The sequence below is a fragment of the Chelonia mydas genome, chromosome 13, assembly GCF_015237465.2.
Source record: "Chelonia mydas isolate rCheMyd1 chromosome 13, rCheMyd1.pri.v2, whole genome shotgun sequence".
NCBI lineage: Eukaryota > Metazoa > Chordata > Testudines > Cheloniidae > Chelonia > Chelonia mydas.
The window spans coordinates 3,711,087-3,728,850 of record NC_051253.2 but is presented as its reverse complement, the minus strand read 5'-3'; the positions used below and the strand labels follow the sequence as shown (position 1 = coordinate 3,728,850).

The 17,764-nt window shown below is 46.1% G+C and overlaps 1 protein-coding gene across 2 annotated transcripts in view; it reads right to left on the bottom strand.

The window, feature by feature from the left end:
- Positions 1 to 3,650: 3,650 nt before the first annotated feature.
- Positions 3,651 to 17,764, bottom strand: part of STK35 (serine/threonine kinase 35) — a 36,325-nt gene continuing 22,211 nt past the window's right edge. Inside the window, exons 3-4 of one of the 2 annotated variants that reach the window (XR_005227846.2) lie at positions 12,439 to 12,543; positions 3,651 to 6,990 (exon numbers count right to left, since the gene is read on the bottom strand). The gene's annotated coding sequence lies outside the window, so the exon portion shown is untranslated. Of the gene's footprint in view, positions 6,991 to 7,016; positions 12,544 to 17,764 lie in introns of those variants that run through there. The other variant, XM_037915545.2, reaches the window with a different exon arrangement.

Below are 17,764 nucleotides of genomic sequence, written 5' to 3'. Positions count from 1 at the left end.
AGAACTACTGGAGATTTTCCTTTTTGTTCTAGTGTTGGGGGGCAGGAGAAGGGCTTGTGGATCTAATTGTATTTATTTTTCCTCTGCTTTTAGCCTGAGGTTCCAGAGAGCCATGGACCGAAGCCAGGTGATGGCTGAAGCCCTGTGTGGCCAGCAGGTGGGTATAATGCCCTTTTCTATGGACTGTAGCAGTGCAAGTAGATCAGGGAGGGCTCCATGATCCAGCCCTGCCGAGCAGCGGTGCAGGGTGTGCAGGCTGCTAACCTGGTGGCATTCAGCACTGGGATGGCCCAGGCTGTCACAGGTCTGCAAGGTGGAATGGACTGGTAGGTGGCATCTTACAGCCCAAGGGGCTGCGTGGAGATTCCATTGGGCAGGTTTAACTCCCACCCCATTCCCCAGGTGAGCAGTGCAGCTCCCCTCGGAGTCACGCACCTGAGGCATGCGAATGCATGTGCAGCCCTGGCGTGAGTGATGCTCTATTAAGCTCGCTCAGCTCAGTGCCTGAGCCTTGTCTCTTTCTGCGCCTCACTGGGGCTGACAAGGCCCATTCAGGCGTAGTCGGGCTGAATGAATCCGTTTGAGATCAGTGTCGGAAGCGATTACGGAGCACAATGGTGACAGGGTCTGTTAAGGGGAGCCAGTGACTGGCGGTTTGCGTTCTCTGGGCCATTTCAGTTCCCCGGGGCAGGGCAGGGGAGTGGGAAGGAAGCACGTTCAAAACAAAACCGCGGAGGTCTCTGGGATCGGGCTGGTGACCGATTACATAAGGCGGTAATATTGCTAGCTGCTGTCAGCTGTTATGCAAGTGCTTGAGCTGCGTCATGTGGCTCTTCCCTCTCTGGGGCTCTGAGCCATGCCATCTGCTAACCTGGATAGCCAAGGATGCCGCCTGGTACCTGCAGAGAAACCTGGGTTTGGCTGTAGCTGACGTTAGGATTTCTCGGGGCTGGGGGAACGCAGAGCGTTGTCCTAACTAACTACAATGGTCTGAGCCTACTGGCCCCTGAAAAGCCACCAACTGAGCGTCCCTGTGATATGAAAGCTCTTCTGTTGCGGGGGTTATTTGACACTTGCCCAAAACATGACACTCTCTGATGTCTTCATTACGTGGAGGGTTTCACCCCTTTCACTTAGGCTCTGTCTACACTGCAGTCCCGGTGTGTGACTGCAGCAGGTAGGCAGACCCTTGAGCAGTCTAATCTAGTTATCACTACAAAAGCTTCCCCCCCCGGCTCTCCTGCTGGTAATAGCTCATCTTAAGTGATCACTCTCCTTACAGTGTGTACGGTAACACCCATTTTTTCATGTTCTGTGTGTATATAAATCTCCTCACTGTATTTTCCACTGAATGCATCCGATGAAGTGAGCTGTAGCTCACGAAAGCTTATGCTCAAATAAATTGGTTCGTCTCTAAGGTGCCACAAGTCCTCCTGTTCTTTTTGCGAATGCAGACTAACATGGCTGCTACTCTGAAACCTAATCTAGCCAGTGTGGCTACCAGTAGCCGTGAAGTCATGGCAATGCAGGCTGTATAACCTGCCCAGGACGCTGGGCACTTGGGAAGCTAGCTGGTGCTGAAGTCTGTGCTTGCCGTAGTTCCCCTGCTCTTGGTACCTTAGCTAGCTGGATTCACTGAGCTGGGGTGCATCTCCGCATGCTGGAATTGCATGTCTGATTGCAGAACAGACACCCCCGGGTGAAATTCTCTGCCCCGTGTTACACAGGAGGTCAGACTAGAGGATCATAACGGTCGCTTCTGGCCCTAAAATCCTACAAACTTGGTTGTTACTTTCAGTCCTGAATGTTATGTGCTGCCAGTCGAAAACTGCATTCACTGGCTGGAATGCTTCTCTCCTCTTGGCCCGGCTATTGGGGAGTTGTCCTGTGCCAGTCTCTGGCAGCAATTCCAGAACAGTTCATACAACCGCAAACCTCAGAATAGCCACTGACTAGAGGGGAGGGGTGACTCCATCTCCAGCATTTTAGACAGAGACGGAGGTGCTGGGTTGAGACCAGTCCCTCCCTGTATAGCCAGGTAGGTATTGTGCTCTTAGCAGAGAGGTAGCCGCACTGTCTCGACCCTATTCCCGAGTGCTGCATCGCTCAGAAATAATGGATGGATGCTCTAGTGGTGAGAATGGGTCCAAGAATCAGGACTTCTGGGTGTTGTTTCTAGGTTTACCACAGACTTGCTTTGTGACCTTTATTAAAAGTGCATTTACACGTCTCACATGCAACATACTTGTCTCTGAGCACACAGGGCAGCGTTGCACGCGCTGCACGGGGTATCCCTGCCTGCTGCACTGGACGTTTCACATTAAGGTGCATGCACTTGGTTGCACACATGCATAAAATTGTGGCCCCATCGCTGCTAACCTAGGCATAAAAACACTGCCAGAGGGGAGTGGTACTAAACTCATGGATGTTGCTATGCTTCTTCAAGAGCCTCACTTGAAAGCTCCTATAGCGTTGCAAGCCTCGTCTTTTGGACCTAGTGCAGGGAGCACTGCGGCTTTGGGCCTAGCATGAATGCAGCGGCAGATGTTCTGGGCCAATCCGTCTGCATGGAAGGAGGGGGGCTTCTGGATTGGACTGTGGTTTTGCGCTAGAACTTGTGACTCTGTCGGGAGCCAGCCCTTCCCAGAGGAAACTGTGATGGTGCAAGTGCTGGCAAGGGCAATATGATCAATGCCCAGGTTTGGCTGGGCCCACCATGCATGGGAGTGGGGCGTTTGGCGGTCTTTCGCTTGCTTATATTCTCCTGGCCCATGTGTCTGACTGCAGGAGAGGGAGCAGAGGGATTCTGCAGAGTAAAGAGTCTGTCTAGCTTTTGAAGCCATAACTGGGTGGGTCGGTGGGTGCATTGTTGTGGCTTTGAGCCTAGTGCTTTCCGGGGGCTGCACAGAAAAGCGCTTATCCCCTTCTTCTTAATGAACAGTAGATTGTTGGGGGAGAAGGGAAAGCAGAGGCACCTCTCAGGGAGCATCACACCACTGCATGATTGCCCCCCTATCACCTGCACAGGCCCCCAGCTCCAAGGAAATGCTACCCTGAGCTCTCTGTTGAATGGCTGGGATACTCTGTGCCTTGGCCTGTATTGTACCTGATGAGGAGAGAACAAAGCTCATCATATCCTCAGCAGTTTTATCCTGATGTCATAGGTGATGGAGCGTGCCAGGAAAAAGCATTACAGAGACTCACTGGCCTGAGTGTGTTGGCTTTGTGTGTAAGCCTCAGTCCACCTGGACTTTCTGGAACTGGAGTCAGTTCCCAGCTGAGCTGACGCAGCCTTTCATCCTTCCCTGGCAACTGCACTGAATATTGAGGGGGGGGGAGTGATCAGCAAGGTGGTAGATTTCTGAGGGGGTCTGAAGATAGAGAAGCTGACCTGATCATGGTATTCAAATCACAGTATTGAAATCTCAGGGTCTGATTCCCCTAACCCATACTATCATGAATCTTGGCTGGGATGGCTCATGTGAGCAGTGGTTACCAGATTTATCCTCTTTAATTAGAACCCCTCCCCTCCCCCAATATTTACTTGATTCAGTCTATTATCCTTCTGTCCTTAAAGAGCCACATGGCCAAAGCAAGAGCTGTTATCTAAAACTTTAATTAAAAAATGAAACCATGATGCTGGCTCTGGCTTGAGGGTAAAAGCAATTTATGTGGGCCAGAAAACAGAAGACTACAACAGGTGAAATGTGAAGCATAAAGACAAGCTGAGCTAAGGCCAGAATGTCCTGGGGCTGTAGGGAGCATCCAGCAGATGTTAACTAATCGGTTACTATGCTGCATGCAGATTGCTGTCTTCCACCCCAGAGCTGGCCGCGTATCTGTGGTGCTGTATGTACTACGTGTAGTTTGTGCTTTTGTGAGCTTTCAGGATGACAAGTGCTGAAAAAAATTGAGTTGTTAAACAGCTCTCTAAACGTACACTAAATGGTAGACTACCGCGTTCGACACATTATATAAGGTCCTGGCTGTGGGCGTGGGCACGCATGTGCACTCAGTCTAGCATATTTCAATTGATGATTTAACCTCCTATCCCCAAAAGGGCAGGATCTTGCCAAACTCTGGTAACAGACTGGGAGTAACAGCTGTAAAACTCCATCCAGGTTACACAACACAGGGAAAGAAAGGGACTTGTTGCTAGGGCTGTGATTTATCTGCTGTCAGGATGGGAGACCAGATTCCTCCAAGACAGGGCGGGGTGCTGGAATCCCAAAAGCTGGAGAAAGGACTGTCTGTATTGCCCCGAGCCTCAACTTCTGAGTAAGCAGGGGTGGGGGAAAAAGCATCAACTAGACAACTGTGCCTTTATATGGGAGTCTAATAGCACTTCAGACTTGGCTTATTGCTTGGCTTTCCTCTTGGGTAGCACAGATCTTCTATAAAAAGTTTGGCCAACCTGCCATGTTTCCCAAATCTGAGCCCAAGTTAAATCACAGCAATATTTGAAGGATCTGAGACTAGGCATGTCAAGCTGTGCCTTATCCAAATATCTGCCCACCTAATACTTCTCCTTCCCTGCACTCCAGTTTCGAGTGGCTGCAGTAATCCTCTCTCCCTGTCCTGAACTGTTGCTGTGTGTTAAACATCCACCCCGGCCATGACTGCATTTTTTTTTTTCCGAGCAGTTGCTATATGGTTTGCGAAGTGCTTGGGGCTCATTCACATTTAAAGGTGACAAGTACACGTGAGATTATTAATAGAACACAGTCAAGACCGCTTTCATAATTTAAATTTGAACGCCCCCCCCACGTCACTTTGGTGCTACTCACATCTATTGCTGTGCTTTTATTTTAGAATAAGTGTCAAAGTGTCTGGTTTTGTGCTGACCTTGAAACCAAACTCTGTGAATCATTACACTGTCTTTCTCCACCCGCTATCAGAAAACTCACAGCTGGGTCTAACCAGCCTTGGTAGCATCCATTTTAAAAGGCTAGCAGAGGAGCTGCTGGGCCTCTTGCATATGAGTTCATTGCTCCAGGAATTAAAGAAATGAGCTCTCTTCTCAGCAGCAGGCAGAAGCAGGCTCAGTGGGAGTTAGGGCATTCAGCATCTCCTAGGATACCGTCCTTTTAAGTTCCCTCTGTCAAAGGCGGAGTTCAGTGACATAGGCCAACTTGCCCCCTCTGCCTTTGGCAGGTAGCTGTCTACACTTCCGTTACCGAAATGGACCCCCCAGGCCTGTCTGCCTAGGGTCATGCTACAGAGTTTGCTGAAGGTTCTCTCGCTCAGGAGCCCATGGTACGTACACATGGTTCAGGGAAATGAGGGAGTATGTGCTTGCACCAGCACAGAGATGGGAACCGCTCCTTGGTCGTCATGCAGGGTGTTGCACCATTGTAAACAATGACGCAAGGTGCAGGCTGATGACTTGGGCCCAAGGAGTTCAGTTCCAGGATGTGCTATTTACATTTTAGCTAGTTCCATTTGCCCATGGACCGGGGTGGGCAGGATGAGAAGAAGCCACTTATGTGGACTTCCCTGCAGCTGAAGCAGAACTTCAGTTCCTCCCAGACACAGCATGGGGGGAGGTGGCTTCAGAGCCATAGGCTGCAAAAAGATGCGTCAAACTCCTCCCTGCTGTGAATCCTCTGGGTTGGGCTACAAATGATGGTCTAATCGTGGTGGCACTAAGTCATTCCACCATAGGGGCAGGCCACTTCCCCTCCAACCTCCTCAGACTGATACTAAGCTGTAAAGAGAATTTTCTTCAGCTTCTGTTTTCGGCATGACCTTTGAGAGAATCCTCAGACTATGACCTCTCCATTGCGGTAGGGATACCAGAATGTCCAGCCACACCAGGAGCGGGAAAGGGCTTATCTGCAAACTGGCTTCCCAAAGTAGCTCTGAGGAGAGGAACACACCCTCTCCTGTGTTCGTGCGCTCCTTTTGCTGCCCGTCTGTGTAAGAGACGGGACCTCTCTGAAGCAGCAGAGCCTATTTCAGAATGTCATTAAGCAGGTGTGAGTCCAGCTCTTCACCTCCACTGTAAGGGACATCCCTGACATAAAAAACTGGCTTAGGTCAGGGCTCCCAGAGCTGCTCTTGGGGGGGTCAAGAGTATGCACAGCAGAAGCAATATTACCTTTATGGCCCCAACCTGATGAGTCCTTTCCCAAAGGAAGGTTAGACAAGCTCTGAAGCCTCTCTCGGGGTGAGAAGTCATGGATAGCTTAAACCAATGCCCTCTGCAATGGGGTAGTAGGTGATGTTTTAAACAAGTGCAACCTCAAGCCATTTTAGCCTCCGATTTTCTTTAGTTGTTTAACATGGCACTGTTAGCTGCAGCCCCTTTCATGCTCTGCCTACCCTCTGCAGCTTGACCCCAGCCTGCCAACATTTCCAATGGTGCAACAGAATTTAAGACTCTGCCTTTGAGCCTCCTTCTCAAGGCCCAGAGCAGGAGACTCTCTCTTGGAAGAAGTGAAACAGAAATAAAACTTCCAAGATCAAGGCTTCTGTTTCAGCCAGAGCTCTAGCTGTAGCCCCCAAGAGCCTGGGCTGTGCTCATCACCTTAGTTAGGGTTTCTTTGATTTGCAGGTTGCACCTTTTGCTCCTTACAATGGAAAAACCTTTTCCCGGCTTGCTTTCATATCAGCACTATACTGTAAGCTCTTGTCCCTCCTTGCTGTAAGACCTTGGCAAGATCTGGGGGGAGGCTGGAAATAGCAGTGGCCCAGGTGGTTGTAACAGGACAGAGGCAGAAGGGAAGCCTTGGCTCCTGTCTTGCCCTCGCTCCTGTTTCCCCTCTCCCCACCGCTTTCTCTGGAGAGAGGAGCTGCAGGTTCTTTCACTTCACAGTTCATGTCTTAAGAACTCCTTGGCCATTTCTCTGCTGGAGCTCGATGCTGGAAGCCTCCCTAAGGGGAAATCAAAGAACAAGCCTGACCCGGCCCCTGCAGTTCTTTGAGCGCATGGTGTATGCTGCTGCTCCAAGGATTCCCTTCTCTTAACAATGTGTTGCAGCTGGAAGGCTGAAAACAAAGAAACAAAACTCACGTTTCAAATTGAGTATGGCTTTTCAACCCCATCAAACAGCTTTATTCACACAAACGAATCTTAATTTACAACGCCTCTGCCATTCATACACATCAGGGTATCCACAGTGTTCAAGGAACTTAAATACGTCTCATACCAACCCAAGTAAACCAAGTACAAAAAATATTTATATAAAGTTCACACATAGGTCCTAGATTACCAGCTTCTGTGCAAAAAAGAAAAATACAGATTTAACAACTAGTATCATGAACTAACTTTAGTTTGGAGTCTGGGTTTAAGCCTTCCCACTCTACCTCGTTCAGCAGAGAAGATGCATTAAATATCCAACCACAAATCCCTCTGGGAGCCACACCTTAGAGTTAAAAGCATTGAGATGGCAAACTGCAGAAAGATGGAATTTGTCACGTTGCAGTTAGAAGAGGCCACTTTCTACTGTCCTTTTCACCCTGACTCCCTTCCCCCTCTGACTCTAAAAAGTGTGAAAATGCTTTTAGACTGGAATGGTGTAACTGCTTTGTCACTGGTGGTTTCAGGAAAGTGACGGACTGTCATTTCACACTGCAGTCAAATGTTTACACTGGAAGTGGGCAGCCCAACGTAAGCAGGCACCAATTTACATAGGAAATAGCTAGCACTGTAGTGTAGAGAACAGAACAGCCTATGCAATGATTTCCAGGAACTATAGCCAGAGGTGCCAGCAGCAGATGTATTGCTTGCAACATGGAAGGAATGGATAAATATGAATGCCAAGTAATTTTGCTTTGTTCAGCCACACAAACTAGTGTTGCCAAGCATCAGAAAAAATACAAGGTCCAGCTCCAGTGTACTGCAGCCAAACCTCAAATCTGAATTGCTTCAGTACAAAGACCAGTGTCTCCAAGAAAGTTGGTTGGCTGCAATGCAATGTGCAGTACGCAGCTTGAGGGGAATTTGAGCAGCATGGTCTAGATCCACCTACAGATGACGATGTAGGGGTGGATGCTGAAGAATGGGGTAAGTGCTTGATTAGCTTTCTAGAGAAAAATCTCTGAAGGGCACCAACTCAACTCCAGAGGGAAAAGGAGACTAGCTTTAAAACAAAGTGTTAAAGCAACAGTAACACCAGTAGCCCCTGGGAAGGGTTTTGCCTAACATGCTTTGGCAGTGTGTTTAGAGGAGGAAACCAAACAAAGCAGCAATGTGTTCCCCACTATCATGGCCTCTGTAAATTAAACTTAGTATGTTTGGATTTTTGCCCCCATTGCAGCTGGTTGTTCTCTTTGTAGCTGCACCATGTCCCTGGGCAGGCTTAAACCCAGAGTAGATACTGCATATGGAGAAGATTTACACAAATGAGGAATTCCACAAAGATGGTAACTTTTGTTAAAGTCTCTTATTGCTCCACAAAGGCTCTGGGAGCCTCCTGATATGTTAAGGAGCTGGATCCTGAGGAGTAAAGGAAGACTAAAGGGGGACCACTGTCTAGCTGTCACTAGCCCCTCTGAACCTTAAACACAGCAGCAGGAGAACACGGGGGAAGCTAGTTCGACCCCTTCTCTAACCAGCCTATTGAGCCTATCTCGGCTCCCCTCTCCTTACAGAATATGGCTGTGGTATTACAGCCAACCCCGTGTTGGTGTGATGCTGGAGGTGCCGACCTCCATTGCAGGTTGGTGTAGCTAACGCATTTCAAAGTCCTCCAGAAATGTGGCGACTTCCCCTCACTCCCACTGTAAACAGGATATTTAGAAGTAAACAATTTTAATACAATCCTATAACATGGACAGGGCCATGTCATCTGTTCTACCAGAAACCTGGCTCGTGAGAGCGAGCCTCAATATCAGTGGAACTTCCTTGGTAGGAGCCCTCAACTCACCCCACTCTGGTTAGGGTTAGACCTTGTAACAGCTAGAGTTGTCCCTCCAGTGTCAGTTTTTAAGTTCAGTATCAATCGTGGTCAGTTAGAAATCAGGAGACACTCTTGTATGAATATGAGCTGCAGAGACCAGGCAGTCCTGAGCCTCCTGCTTAGCCTCCCTTTTCCCAGAAGCTAGAATTTCCCCAGCTGCAAAGCCTAATGCCAAAAATGTATACGATGGGTGAGACGTTTCAGGCAGCAGCAGTAAGGTGGAGGAGCTGGGCAGACAGATGATGTCAAGCACAAGGAAAGAGATGCCCCTTCCCAGAAAGCTTTATGTCCTTGCAAAAGCTGTAGGTTAGAGCAATTCCCTCTTTAGCTGCTGTTGCTCTAGGATGAGTCTGGACAGGGCCCAGAGGATTCAGAGGTGAGGTGTGGTGAGACACCACTACCTGTAAACTGTATGACTGCCTCACTATTCTAGTGAACTTAGAGCACTCTGCAGCAAAGCCATCATCGGCAGGCAATCAAAGGAGAGAAGCATATTTAGACTGACAGAAACTAAAGGGGAAATGACCCAACTGGCCAAAGGCTAGCAGCCCTAGAACTCTTCCTCCGAAGTGTTTTCTAAATACTATAAGGCACTACGGTCTATCTAGCTAACATCAAGCTGTTTTAAAAACACATCTGCAATGCAAAAGCTGAAGTGGAAACGTGAGATCTGAAGGTGGCTTGAAGTCATGGCAGGGCTGAGAGGGTGACTTTACACTAACCAGGTGGCTAGCCACATGCTCTGCCAGCAGTGCATTTAAGTAGGGGAGTAGTCATGTCTTCACTGAAGTTTCCAGAGAGGGGAAGGAGGCACTCACGGATTTCCAACAAAAAGGATTCCTTAGTACCTCCTCCACGGGTGAGGACTTGAAGCAAGTGGCACTCTGTCTGAAATCTGCCTACCCACCACATACAGCAGTGCTGGAGAGAGCACACAGCCTCTGAGGGAGGACCAGAATTGGAAGCCTCTGGGAGGTGATGGCTTAAATATCACCGGAGGTGGTAAGCAGCTTAAATGGAAAGTTCTGAGACGAGCACTATCTAAGTCAAAGCAGCTCTCCTAGGAGTCTGCCTGGAAGTTGCCTTCTGTGCCATAACATCCCCCTTGGGCTTCTTTCTGGCAGGGAAGGCATGTGTGAGCGTACACAGTAAGAGCAGGTCTTCTGTGCTCGAGCAGTTCTAGCCATGGATGTAGCTATAGCAGCCAACAGTTGCAAAGCTGTACTGAGTAGCCTTGCTATTAGAGCATGGCTTCTGCTGTCAGTTGTCCTATCCATGCATAGCTAGCATGGGTTAAGTGCCCAAAGTGTGTTGAAATACAAGCTTGAGACTCTCGTCCTGAGACAGGTGTAGTTAATACAGTCTTGGACTTGGGGGAAGGAGCCTCTGCCTGGAGGAAGCAGCTGGCCGCCTGATGTAGACAGTCACATGGAAGACAAGTTCTATTGTGAACAAGAGTGCAGGAGTATTGGGGTGCTTCTAAAGAACATGGGTCAGGAAAACAGCAAGGAGGATGGAAAAACAACTTGGGCAGAACAGCACGTAAGCCTGTGTTATGTTTCAATGCACCATGTGCCTGATATGGGGTTTCCAGTAGTGAGAAAATCCACCCCTTTGTTACTCCAGAGCGGGGAGGTATCCTAGAGGCTGCTACAACAGCGCCCTGCTAAGCTGGGAATTGAATGTAGACTAACCGAACTGAACTGAGGAGTTCCAAAGCCAGACAGTCCTCTGTGGTTGATAACCAAACCCAAACGTCCTAACCCCAAATAACCACCTTGGGAAGAAGTGAGAGTATTCAAGGTCTGGCTGTGGCTCATCACAGCACAGAGAAGCATCTCAGTGGGGGTGCAGGAAAGAGGGACTGGGTCCCATTCCTGGGCTTGTGCTATGCTGGTTACTATATCTGTGTGAAACCTTCAAAACACAAGGTGTTCAGTCAGGTGGGGGGAAGCACATAACTACAACTATATGCTACTGCTCTGCTATTCCCCTAATGCACAGCACAACCTTCCTGGTAAGGTGCCACCCAAATCTTCTCTGGTCACGGCATTCAACCTCAGCAGAGGTGTCAAGGCTTACAGGTTTAAAAAACAAACAAACTAGACACCATCCTTAATCTAGCCCTAATGGAGTTATTGCATTCTCATTCACTTGTATGGGATTGTACAGCATACTGAATAGACAGACAAGTAGCAAGTGGGTGCACAAAAATGTCAATGAAGAGAAATAAGACTGAAGTGTCCGCACAGACAGCAGGCATGTTAGTACTGTAAAGATCCTGTATGATTAGGTCAGCAGGGCCTTCTCTAATTGTGAAGCCAGTCACATCCTACCACAATGACAGTGGAATACTTGGGTAACTGGGTGAGAGAGATTTAGTCTGGAAGCACAACTCATGCCTCCTAGACCAGTATTCCAGCAGGGGTTTGTAATGGTTTGGGAAGACATTTCTATCATGTTTAAGAAATCACAGGGTAAGAAGGATGCTGTGCTTTACATCGAGCAAGGTCTAAAGAGCTACCAAAACCATCACACAGAGTCAGTCCCAGAATGTCAGTGCTGCTCCAAATGCAGGCCAGGAAACTAAGTATTAACTGCTCAGCTTGTGAGTCCCACCTCCTTACCCCTACATCCTGCTGAGGCATAACTTCAGTGCCCAAGCCTGACCAGCCTTCTCTTTGCCCTTTGTAGGCCACAGTTATCACACAGAGGGCAAACGGTCTTCTGCAGGAGCCTTGAAATCATGCAGTGAGTGACTAGCTGTCAGGGCCCCTACCTCCAATACTACCAAATCCTTCACAGCTGAGGTTTGGAACAAGTGACTTCAGATCTTTTTTTCAGTTACTTTCTGCTTTTGTCACATACATCCACCCTACAGTTCAGCTGATCACCTGAAAATCTGTCCCATCCACTCCACAGGCCCATTACAGAATTAGGCTCTCAGTTGCCAAATTCCACAGATGACTTTTTTTATTTGGGTGGGGAGCTCTTTCCACTACAGCACCAATCTTGCCTAATCAATTTCTTTTCCATCTCGTTATTTTTGCTACCCTACTCTAATGTCACTTGCTTTATAGCCTGGGCAGCACCTGCCTGTTAAGGAGCCATCTGGTTCTGAGCCACATGACTGTCTGTTTCCAACATGGGACTTCAAAGACCTTACTTTTTCTACAATCTCCCAACTACAGAGCAAGCCCAGTGAGCTTCTCTCCCCTAGAGAAAGAATATTAACTTTAAAAAACAAACTCGGGCACATCCTGACTTTGAGCCTTGGTACTTGTCAGCAGTTGAGGGAATGCTTTGCAGAGATTTTAATTCCAATCAGTGTTGGTAAAAAGACACAGGTCTTTCCCAGAAGAACCTACAGCATTCTAGTTGAGTAACAAGGCTGAAACGGTGGGGGAAAGGGGTGGGGAGGTGGGGGGAAGAGAAACGTGTTCTTCTTGACCTCATTCAATAGTCTTGTAACCAAATGAGCAGAATCTTTGCAGCCCTTCTGAAATCTCACATGACCAAAAAACCCAAAACAAACCAGAGATCCCATTGCCAGAGATCCTGTTGTCAGGTGATCTTCAATACCATCTGCTTCCCTCTGTGCATGTAAGTAATGGAGATTGTAGGTCCCTGGTAAATAAACCTAGAAAAAAAATAAAAAACAGAGATCAGATATTGCCATTGTTTCACTCACTGGTCTAGGGGCTGTACCTGGAAAAATGTAATGTCCTGAAAGCCTCACCACTGGCTGGCTGGCCAAAATGGCTCACCCTGCCACAGTGAGAGATATTGGACCTTTCAAATCCTCTCATTCTGCTCACCTTGCTTTCCCACCTCCCGGCATTTCACTTGCACCATTTTTACCTGCCAGTTGCTGAAAGATTGTATGAATTGGAGATTAAGGCTTCACACCGACTGGAATCAGCTACTCCAGTTTGCTTTCATCTACTGTAAAGCAATGGCTTCTAATGGCATAAACCAGTAGTTGCTTAAAAAAAATAAATCAGACGAATTCAACTGGGAAGGGAAAAGTAAAATGGTAATAGAGTGAATGGATTCTGAGATCAGATACTTGTAACTGACCATGGGTGGAACTGACTGTAGATACCACTGCAGAGAGATTTAAGTATATAAGTACTTGTTTCCAGTCCTGATTAGTCTGAAATATTGGTCTTTAAAACTCACACATCCCGCAGCCTAGCAATGTTCTTGTCACTGATCCAGGACTGGCTATAGCAGGTCTGGACCTCAGAATGTTGTTTTCCTTCTCCAAAACATAATCAAAACATATATAATCAATGTATAAATCTTGGCAACATGCTATTTATACGTGCCCAAACTGTGTTCGATCACTGAGGTCAGTCACTTAACCATGGATAACACCACATTTATATTTAAATAATGTAGCTACATCCTAAAAGAGGTCTGCCATGGTGTGCTGGATGAGTATCTATTAAGACATGAAAGCACATTTTCCTGAGGCTCCATATGATATGCTCATGAGCATGCCCATTTAAAAACACTTTCAACTGTGCATACACATGTCCAACTAAAGGAGAAACAGTGTGGATGTCGCACTCAGATATGAACGTCTTCAATTCGCTAACAGTGAGAAAGCATCTTAGGCTTCTCAAGTTGTGCTGGAGGCAATTAAAAAAATCCCCTTTGCTGTACACACATTGAGAAACTCAAGAGGAGCAGCGACTGTTTCTTATTGGCTGTGAATGTTAACTCTCAGGGATGTTAGATTCCATCTCTGCGTGCTAATTGCTATGGTCTGCTAGTTAGCTCACTCATGGGACTTACAGAACAGAATGGGGAGTCAAGTTTCGAAGGGGCTAGATTGGCAACATGAGAAGGTTCATATGCCTTCGTTCCATGTTTGACTTGTAACTAGTCGCTAGAGGTCACACGCTTTGTTGCTTCTGCAGGCCAAGTTCATTGCATACACCTGTCTAGTCCTCCCATAAGCTGATGTCTGCACTAACCCGATGCCAAGTGCATTCCCTGACATTCTGAAATTGATTGGATGTGGTGTTCAAAAGTTATGTTACATCCCAACAGAGAAATGCCATCATGTTGAATGTAGGATCTCACTTTGCTCAGCCAGTAATACTAGAGGCTGACACCCTTTGCTGCTGGTGTAAGTAGGGTTGCCAACCCTCCAGGATTGTCCTGGGGTCTCCAGAAATTAAATATTAATCTTTAATTAAAGACTGTCATGTGATATCTCCAGAAATACATCCAACCAAAACTGGCAAACCCTAATTATAGATCAAGCTCACTGCGTGTATCAGGAGCTCCTTGCATCCCTTCATTCTGCACCACTCTCTGAAATCTTGGAATTGATCCAGTGCAGTGTTCAAAAGTTATACGGACAAGCGGAGAAATGTCATGTGTAGTATAGGGCCTTGCTTTTGTTTGGCCAATCCCATCAAGCTACATTTCTCCAAGACAAACTCTGGGTATGGTGGCAGTGAAGTACATGGGAGTTTACTCCCCCCTCCAATGAGTGAAATCAGTTCCCCACTAAAACAGTGCTGCTGACTTAATAATGACAGAATTAACCTGTTGAGGAAAGATGGTTACGCCCCAGAAAATCACTGAAATCCCTTTATGTACTAAGAAATCTTGTTAAAGAATAAACTTCTTAAAGGAAGAAACCTCCTCTCCTGGTGCTTGAAGCAGAGTGGATTGATTTAAAATCAAACCAATTTAAATCACTCAGCTGTAATCATGATTTAAATCGGCAAGCAGGAAGCCTCGATTTAAATGAATTTTAACTAAAAAATACAAATGCAAAATAAGATTATCTTAAAGAAAAGTTGATTCTCACTGGTAACTATTAAAACGTGTTGACTTGCAACTAAATATAGTCTTTACACTAAATTTTTATTTCTTTTTGCTTACAAGGACAACACATTGTATCTAGACACATTTATTTAAGCACTCATATAGCTTAACATAATTTATTCAGATTCTTAATTTTCACTTTTTTATTATGTTAAAATTCTGAATGATACTTATTTACTAGATATTTTTAAACTTGTGATTAGTGTCAAGCTCTATTTGGATGGGAACTGGAATTTAATGTGCAGAAACGGTTTTTTTTTAAAATTAAATAAAACTACCTCAAATGTGCTTAAGCGGGGGGGGGGGGGGGGAAGGAGTTTATCAAAACATATTTTGCATTTAAAACCAACTGATTTATTAAACAAAGGACGTATTATATGCAGTTTGTGAACTGAAGTGATTGTTTCTGGTCATCATGTCTTTCAGGATTTTAGAACTAGTAGATCTTATGTTCTCACACCTAGTTTTTAGTCTTTGATTGGAAGAGGAAAAAAGCCTTCCTGCTTTTTCAATTCCCAATTGGTTTCTTAACTTTGAAAGAACTAGTCATTGAACTAACTTAGTTGAATAAACTGAAATGAAGAAAATATTGTCTATAGCTGTCGCAGAGGTTACTACTGACAAAAACCGGTTTAGCACTTCAACAAACTCTGGTTCCAGCTGCTTAGCCAGAGACCTTCCAGCAATTCAGTGCTGACTTTCTTTAAAATTTTGGCAGAAACATGTACAGCTTGAATTTTTTTATTTTAATAGATTAGAGTAAATTTAGGCCTTAATGTAGGTTGTCAAATGTTAATAGGTTGATTTTTTTTTAAATAAATATATTTAAATAAATCAGTTTAATCTATTTTTATCCACCTTGGCTTGAAGCAGTGAAATGGGAATGTATTTATTAACTATGCTTTCTAGGAGAGTACAGATGAGAGATGCTAATCAGAATAGTGTGCTAGTGGATTGACCAGATAAACTTTCACTACAAAGACAAAGCATTCTGCCATGGGCAAAGGCACCTGGAACATCAGGAGCATGTTTCTTAAAGGAAATTACACAGGAAAATTTCCAGAATGTTTCTCTTACGCTGCAGCCTCATAAGCAGGGCCGTATGGCTCTTCTGTTTGAGTTTCACTGGAACCAGAGCATCTCCAGAAGAGATCCCGCATTTGAAGTATTTGAGAGATTTCACCAACTTCAAAGTTTCCCAGAATAACTTTAGACAAAAGGTTTCAGAGTAACAGCCGTGTTAGTCTCAAATAAATTGGTTAGTCTCTAAGGTGCCACAAGTACTCCTTTTCTTTTTGACAAAAGGAGAGCTGAACTGATGCACGCTGTTTTGAGGGGGTAGGTGCAAGAGTTTTTAATCCCGCCACTGATGACACTTATAGTCTTAATTAGCTAAAATGTTCACGAGGGCATCAACAGCATATCAATTACTGCACCAAGACCTGGTGCATGCAGTTGGGAGTTCTTGTCCACAGTGCCCAGCACAGGAGGGCACCCATGGCACAGGTCACACTGAAGTAGTGGGAGATGGCACGGGGGCAGTCCTGCAAAGAGCATGAGTCAGTTATTTTTGGTAGCAGAGCATTCTTACTAATGTGGGGGAGGCAGAGATTAACCTGCAGATTCTCACATTAATCACATTATCTCCCCTGCATGGGACGAAAGGGCACGGAAGAGGTGGGGGAGGGAGTTAATCACTATCTTAGTTTGCTAGGTTCTACATCATGCTGCTTAAGTGTATACAGAAACAAAGCAACCTAATTTCCTTCTCTGATAGGGTTACTGGACGAGGGAAGAGGGCGGAAGCAGTAGATGTAATATAGCATGATTTTAGTAAAGCTTCTGACACAGTCCCACATGGCTTTCTCAGAAGCAACCTAGGGAAATATGGTCTAAAGGAAATTACTAGAAGGTAGGTGCACAACTGGTTGAAAGGCCGTACTCAAAGAGTAGTTATCAAGGGCTTGCTGTCAAACTGGGAAGGTGTATCTAATGGGTCCTTCAAGGGTCTGGCCAGAGTCTGGTACTGGTCAGTATTTTCATTACTGACTTGAATAATAGAGTGGAGAGGATGCTTCTAAAATCTGCAGATGACACCAAGATGGAAGGGGCTGCAAGCACTTTGGAGGACAGGATTAGAATCAAAATAACCATGACACATTAAAGAATTGGTCTGAAATCAACAAAATGAAATTCAGTAAAGATAAGTGCAAAAATCCCCACTTAGGAAGGAAAAATCAAATACCCAACTACAAAATGGGGAATAACTGGCTAGGTGGTAGTACTGCTGAAAAGGATCTGGGGGTTACAATGGATCACAAATTCTGAGTCTACAGTGTGAAGTTGTGAAATGCTAATATCATGCTAAGGTATATTAACAGGAGTGTTGTATGTAAGACACGGGAGGTATCCTGCTCTACTCAGCTGTGATGGGGCCTCAGTTGGAGCACTGTGTCCAATTCCGGGCACCACATTTTAGGAAAGATGTGAGCAAACTGGAGAGAGCCCAAAGGAGAGTTATAATAATGATAAAAGATTTAGAAAACCTGACCTATGAGGATGGGTTTAAAAAAAACTGGGCACATTTAGTCTTGAGAAAAGAAGACTGAAGGGGGACCTGATAAGTCTTCAACTACGTTATGGGTCGTTAGAACTATTAGGGCAGTTAAGCTCTGGAACAGGCTTCTATGGGAGGCTATGGAATCCCCATCACTGGAGGTTTTTAAGAACAGGCTGGATAAACACCTGTCACCGCTGGTCCAGGTTTACTTCATCCTGCATCCCCCACAGAAGGCTGGCCTTGATGACCTCATGAGCTCCCTTCCAGCCCTACATTTCTGTGATCCTTTATGGAGTTTTCCAAACGCCATCCCCAGGCCCAAGCACATGAAGGGGGTTTTGTGAAGTTTAACAATGGCTAAAGGCTAATGAATCCAGCTCAAGGTGGTAGTGAGCAAGAGTCATTACTGGCTAGTGGATGTCTGGGACCTGTGTGATGTGAGTATGGTTTT